We start from the raw sequence: 7,599 nt of genomic DNA on the forward strand, positions 1-7,599 counted from the left end.
GGGGGACCATTTTTTAAAGTATATGATTGTCTAACCATTGTGTTGTACACCTGAAACTAATATACAATAAATTGAATGTAAACTGTAAGTGAAAAATAAAGTTAAAAAAATAAACAACAGAAGGAAAACTGGAAAAATTTACAAAATTGTGGAAATCAAGCAGCATACTCTTGAACCAATGGCTCAAAGAAGAAATCATGAGGGAGTGCACACATAAACTAAAAGGCAGCACTTATACTAAGAGTAGAATGATAAGGGCAGAGAAGATTAGCATGGCCCCTGTGCAGGAATGGCACACATATTCATGAAGCATTTCATATTTTTTAAAGAAAAAAGAAAAAGTAAAGAAAAAGGATATCACAAGGAAAATTAGAAAATACTTAGAGAGAAAATGAAAACAACATAACAAATTGAAAGTGGTGTTAAAGGGGAAATACATAACTATAAACACTTCCATTAAAAAAAAAAAAGATTTAAAATCAACAGACTAGCCCTGGCTGGTGGCATAGTACATACATAGAGTGTCATCCTGGAATGCTGAGGTCGTTTAATCCTGGGGTCACTGGTTTGAACCCCAGTCAGGGCATGTATTAGAAGCAATCAATGGGTGTACAACTAAATGGAACTAGAGTTGATGCTTCTTTCTTTCTCTCTCACTCCCCCCCCCCCCACCCATGCCCGAAAAAAAAAATAAAATCAACAACCTAACTTTACAACTTAAGGAACTAGAAAAAGAAGAATGCATTAAAACCAAAGCTGGTAGAAAGAAAGAAAATAATCAAAATCAGAGCTCAAATACATAAAATAGAAAATGGAAAACAATAGCAAAAAATAAAACTAAGCCCTGGCCGGTTGGCTCAGTGGTAGAGTGTCGGCCTGACGTGCAGGAGTCCCGGGTTTGATTCCAGGCCAGGGCACACAGGAGAAGCGCCCATCTGCTTCTCCACCCCTCCCCCTCTCCTTCCTCTCTGTCTCTCTCTTCCCCTTCCTCAGCCAAGTCTCCATTGGAGCAGAGTTGGCCCGGCCGCTGAGGATGGCTCTGTGGCCTCTGCCTCAGGCGCTAGAATGGCTCTGGTTGCAACAGAGTGACGCCCTAGATGGGCAGAGCATCGCCCCCTGGTGGGCATGTTGGGTGGATCACGGTCGGGCACATGCGGGAGTCTGTCTGACTGCCTCCCTGTTTCCAACTTCAGAAAAATACAAAAAGAAACAACAAAAAAACTAAAAGTTGGTTCTCCTCCTGGTACAGGGAGGTCATCTTTTCTGGGGGAATTTTGTTACCTGATTTTTGGTAGAAAAAAGAAAGTCAGAGGGTCCTTCCTGCCTTTGCTGTTTTACAGATGTCTTCAGCTCAAAATAATCGATATGCTAAAGCAGTATATTTTGGGGTGGTTTGTTCTCAAACCCATCACCTTATTTATATTATGCTAAGAGTAGATTTACTCACCATTTCCCCTAGTTGTAGGCATCAAACTCAAGAGTTGAAGGGAACCTTCAATTCTTTCCATTTTAGTGATGCAGAAACTCAAGCCCAGAGCAATAAACTAAACTATTGAACTTTGTGAATAGTAATTTTTTTTTTTTTTTTTAGAGAGGAGAGGGAGAGACAGAGAGAGAGAGAAGGGGGGAGGAGCTGGAAGCATCAACTCCCATATGTGCCTTGACCAGGCAAGCCCAGGGTTTTGAACCTGAATAGTAATTTTTAAGATATTTATATATTTTACATAGTCAATAATGTAGATTCATCCATTTTTTGTTTTCAGCTTTATTGAGGTATGATTGACAAATAGCAATTGTATATATTTATGGTATATAACTTGATGTTTTGATATAAGAATGCATTGTGAAATGGTCATCTCAATCAAGCTAGTCAAAATATCCATCAATCCACATAGTTACCTGAGTGTGGGGAGTAAGAATACTTAAGATCTACCTTCTTAGCAAATTTCAAGTAAACAATACAGTATTAATGGTAGTCGCCATGCTGTAAATTAAATCTTCATAACTTATTAACTCCATAACCTGGCATAACTATAAGTTTATACATTTTGACCAACATCTCCCCATTTTCATTACTCTCCTCAACCCCTGTGAATTGCCATTATACTCTGCTTCTATGAGTTTATCTACAATATTTAGATCATGCAGTATTTGTCTTTTTGTGTCTGGATTATTTTACTTACCATAATGTCCTCCTAGTTTCACCTATGTTGTCACAAATGTCTGGATTTCCTTCTTTTTAAAGGTTGAATAATATTCTATTGTGTGTGTGTTTGTGTATCTTACATTTTCTTATTTTTTTAAGTTTATTTTTCTTTCTTTCTTTTTTTTCTTAGGTGAGAAACAGGGAGACAGAGACAAACTCCTGCGTGCGTCCCCACCGGGATCCATCCGGCAAGTCCTCTATAGGGTGATGCTCTGCCCATCTGGAGCCGTTGCTCTGTTGCTTGGAAACCAAGCTATTTTAGCACCTGAGGGGAAGCCATGGAGCCGTCCTTTGTGCTTGGGGCCAACTTGCTCCAACCAAGCCATGGCAGCAGGAGTGAAAGAGAGAGATAGGGAGAGAGAAGGGAGAGGGGAAGGGGTGGAGAAGCAGATAGTCGCTTCTCCAGTGTGCCCTGACTGGGAATCGAACCTGGGACATCCACACACCAGGCTGACACTCTAACCACTGAACCAACCGGCCAGGGCCAAAATTTATTTTTCAATCACAGTTCACATTCAATATTATTCTATATTAGTTTCAGAAGTACAGTGAAGTGGTTAAAAAATCATGTATTTTACAGTCTCACATTTTCTCTATCCATTCATTCTTTGATGGACATTTAGGTTATTTCCATATGTAAATAATATAGCAATGACTTATAAATACTGTCCTGACTCCTAACACTATATCCCTTTCAGTAAAGGAAAAAGAATAAAGAGGTGGTTGAGAGAGAAGTAGCCTTAGACATAGGAAACATTTGAAATGTTGGAGAATCCTCTGAAATGCTAGGAAGGCTGGTCAGAACTTAGATCCACCGAGGGAAGTTAGGACTTCAAGTGCAATCCTCGGGAGCTTAAGTGTGGAGAAATCTGTCTTGGTCAGAACCAACACTATTTTACATTAGTAACACTTTTTGTTTTAATTCATCATTTACATTCAACCTTTGACTTCTAAATTAATTAGTTCTTCATGGCCAAGATATCAGAGACAAACAAAGCAGTGAAAACAGATTTTATTCAGTAGCTGCCGACAATAGTGGAAAGAGATGAGCTGCATCGTGATTTGTGCAGTGTTTTGAAGGGAGAAGGAGGGAGAAGGGAGGTGGGGCTCAGGTAGAGCCAGAGCAGTAAAAAATTCCAAAAGGTTGGTTAGTGTAAATATGATGTCAGCTGCGTCTGCTGGCTTGGAATTATTGGAAGTTAGGGTTCTACTCTCTCACAGAGACTGGGAGACACAGGCCCTATCCTTTCCAATGATTACATTTCAAAGGTTCTAAAGCAGCAGTTCTCAACCTGTGGGTCACAACCCCAGCGGGGTCGCCTAAAGCCATTGGAAAATACATAATGCATATCAGGTATTTACATTTCGAATCATAACTGTAGCAAAATTACAGTTATGAAGTAGCCACCAAAATTATTTTTTGGTTTGGGGTCACCGCAACATGAGGAACTGTATTGCGGGGTCACGACATTAGAAAGGTTGAGAACCACTGTTCTAAAGGAAGACACTCCTGAGTTGTGGGAAATACATGTTCATCTCAAAGGAACAGTGGAAAGATTTACAGTTGTTGGCTTTTTAAAAGAAATGCTCTAGGAAAGAGAGGTCAGGGGCATATCATCAATGATTGTTAAAACAAAGAGTAAATTCTTTGAACAGTCCTAAGCTATTCTTGACAGTAACTCAATAAGCGGTGGGAGTATCTCAGGGACATGTCTTTGGCTGCAAGAAGCTGTGTTCAAGTTTGGTCAAGTTTCCTACTGCAGGGTTTTCAATGGAGTGTTTCATGCTGAGAGTTTTTGCAGTTCTCCAAATCCTTATTTGGTAGAGATGCAATGGCATACATTAGAATCCTAGTCTTGGGAACCCATTTCTTACTACCAAAACTAATGAGTAATTGAAGAAAAACAAATGCAGATCTTTGCTTTTATAAAAATGAATTCATTATATACAATATGTAATTTGTAACCAGAGATGTTTTTGAAGTGCTTACCATGTGAGGCATACAGCTAAGAAATTCCCACAGCACTGGTTTCCAAACCACAGTCTTAGGACTTTGCTTCATAATCAAGCTATAACACTATTGGGCTGTTCCACTGCTGAGCTGTGTCACAACTGAGGCATTTTCACTGAATAAAGTTTCCTTCTTCACTGCACACCAAATTGGGGGTTCCTGTTGGCATTGAATTGGCACCAACACCATCAGCTGACACCCGGTACCACCTGAACTCCTTTTGAAAATTACTTTCTAGCCTGTCCAGGCGGTGGCGCAGTGGATAAAGCGTCGGACTGGGATGCCGAAGACCCAGGTTCGAGACCCCGAGGCGCCAGCTTGAGCGCGGGCTCATCTGGCTTGAGCAAAAAACTCACCAGCTTGGACCCAAGGTTGCTGGCTTGAGCAAGGGGTTACTCGGTCTGCTGAAGGCCCGCGGTCAAGGCACATATGAGAAAGCAATCAATGAACAACTAAGGTGTCGCAACGATAAACTAATGATTGATGCTTCTCATCTCTCTCTCTCCGTTCCTGTCTGTCTGTCCCTATCTATCCCTCTCTCTAACTCTGTCTCTGTAAAAAAAAAAAAAAAAAATTGCTTTCTAGGCCCCAGGATAGAGAGCTAAAGAATGAGAATCATCAATAATGAAGCCCAGGTATTGCCATTAAAAAAAACTTTTTTTTTTTTTTTTTAAAGTAAGGGTTTTTTATTTTTTATTTTTATTTATTTATTTTTTTTCCAGAGACAGAGAGAGAGTCAGAGGGATAGACAGGGACAGACAGACAGGAATGGAGACAGATGAGAAGCATCAATCATTAGTTTTTTGTTGCACGTTGTGACTTCTTAGTTGTTCATTGATTGCTTTCTCATATGTGCCTTGACCATGGGCCTTCAGCAGACCGAGTAACCCCTTGCTGGAGCCAGCAACCCTGGGTCCAAGCTGGTGAGCTTTTGCTCAAGCCAGATGAGCCCGCACTCAAGCTGGCGACCTCGGGGTCTTGAACCTGGGTCCTTCCACATCCCAGTCCAACGCTCTATCCACTGCGCCACCACCTGGTCAGGCAAAAAAAACTATTTTAACTTAGTCATTTTAGAGAGAGGAGAGAGAGGGAGAAAGAGAGAGAGAGAGAGAGAGAGAGAGAAAAGGAGGGAGCAGAAAGCATCAACTCCCTTATGTGCCTTGACCAGGTAAGCCCGAGGTTTCCAACCGGCGACCTCAGCGTTCCTTGTTGACGCTTTATCCACTGTGCCACCGCAGGTCAGGCCTGGTATTGCCATTTTTGATAAAGATGGTTCTGATAGTTTTCAGGTTTGTAAACCACTGCTTTACAGGAGATGATAAAATAGTTATTTTATTGTTCAAATTTTAGAGCTGAGGAACCTGAAGTTACCTCATAGGGTGGGCTCCTACCCCAGTATGATTGGTGTTCTTATTATTTTTTTTTTAAAGCCATTTAAAGAGACATATGCACACAGGAGAACACCATGTGACCGTGAAGGCAGAGATGGGTGCTGTCTCTACCAGCCGAGGATGCCGGGTTGCAGGCAAACCACCATACGCTAGGAAAGAAGCACAGAGCAGATTCTTCCGCACAGCCCTCAGAAGGAAATAGTCTGCCCCGCTGAGTTCAGACTTCCAGTCACTAGAACTGTCAGACAATGAATTTTTGTTGTGTAAACTTTCCAGTCTTTGGTACTTTATTGAGGCACTCTTAGCAAATTAATACATTTTCTATAGTAGCAGATTACTGCTTAAAAGCCTCATTGTCTAATCCACTTAAACTTCCATTGCCCTAAACCACAGTCTTTTCTCTATTTCCCACCAAGATTATGCTCTTTCTCTGCTGAACTTTATTTTTTATGTCCTGTTTTAGTCTGTTCAGGCTTCTGTAACAAAAATACCATAAACAAGGTGGCTATTAACAGTAAATATTTATTTATAACAGTTCTGGAGGCTGGAAAATTCAAGATCATGACACTGGTGGATTTGGTGTTTGATGAAGGTTTCTTCTCACTGTAATGTCACATGCAGGGAAGGGATGAGCTGGCTTTCTGGGGTCTCTGTTATAAAGGTGCTAATCCCAATCTTAAGGGCTCTGCTCTCATGAGTTTATCAGTCTGAAAAGGCCCCACCTCATAATAACATCACATGGGGGGTTAGAATTTAAAAATATAAAAATTGGGGGAAGAACAAACATTCAGACCATAGCAATCCTCCCTTACTTTTTTTTTTAGCACGTGCTTATGCGTGGGCAAGAGAGAGAGAGAGAGAGAGAGAGAGAGAGAGGAGAGAGAGAGATGAGAAGCACCAACTCATAGTTGTGGTGCCTCAGCTGTTCATCGATTGCTTTCTTGTTATGTGCCCTGACTGGAGGGCTCCAGCCAAGCCAGTGACCCCCTCCTCAAGCTCCAGAGACACAGCTGCATCTGTCGCTGCCCCAGATTCAAACATCTGACCCAGGGGCTGAACTTGGTGCTAACGTTTGCCCCAGTTATTGCAGACTGAATGATTATGTTGAAGACCCCACCAACTATGCCAGGCATGTTGTCAAATTTGCCATCCTTGTCTCCATCAGTTAACATAAATGTTGTTTCTGGTTTGTCAAATTTTCAATAACCCACATTATAAGAAAATACTTATTTCCTCTCTCTTTCTCTTTTTCTGTCTGTCTGTCTCTGTCTTCCTCCTCTCTCTCCCCTTGCCTCCCCTGCTTCGCAGCCTCGGGGTTTGAACATGGGTCCTCAGCGTCCCAGGCCAATGCTCCATTCACTGCGTCACCACCTGGTCAGGCCTAGCTATCCCTTTCATGTCTTCTCTCTTTTCTACAAATGTGCATCCCACCTATTAGAGTTCATGTTTCTCCCTGAGTCCTCCATTGTAGAAAGTTATTTTTTAACTCCTATAGAATTTTTAAAAAATCAATGTTAACTATAGAATGTGGGCTTCATATGAGTAGAGATTATTTATCTGTCCCCCCACCTCCACTTTATTTTCAATCCCTAGAATAGTGAATATTTGTGTAATGAAGAAATTTTAATTCTTAATTATTCACTGCTGGGCATAGTTAGGTGTTTCTTGAAAGAAATATTTTTCTTTTCTCAGGAAGACTGGTTTTTGAGGGCAGGAATACTTCCCTCGTATTCATGAATTCACAGCTATTGAATCAGGTACCAAGCTAGCTACTGAAGGTACATTGAATAACAAAACTGGTATAGTGTCTGCCCTGATGGAATTTATGATCTACTCGGAGACAGAATCATTAAAGACATAATCACTTGTATGATGACATAATTACAATTCTGATAAATGCCTTCTAGGAAAAATATAGGAAGCTAGAAACAAGGATAACTAAGGTACTTACTCCCCCTAGTGTTGGGTTCAAGGAAAGCCTTTCCAAGGTA

General features: G+C 41.1%; 1 pseudogene; it reads left to right on the forward strand.

Annotated features, from left to right (window-relative positions):
• The first annotated feature begins 205 nt into the window (after positions 1–205).
• LOC136407305 (U6 spliceosomal RNA) lies at positions 206–324 on the forward strand (annotated as a pseudogene).
• Positions 325–7,599: the final 7,275 nt, after the last annotated feature.

Source organism: Saccopteryx leptura, chromosome 5 (genome assembly GCF_036850995.1).
Source record: "Saccopteryx leptura isolate mSacLep1 chromosome 5, mSacLep1_pri_phased_curated, whole genome shotgun sequence".
NCBI lineage: Eukaryota > Metazoa > Chordata > Mammalia > Chiroptera > Emballonuridae > Saccopteryx > Saccopteryx leptura.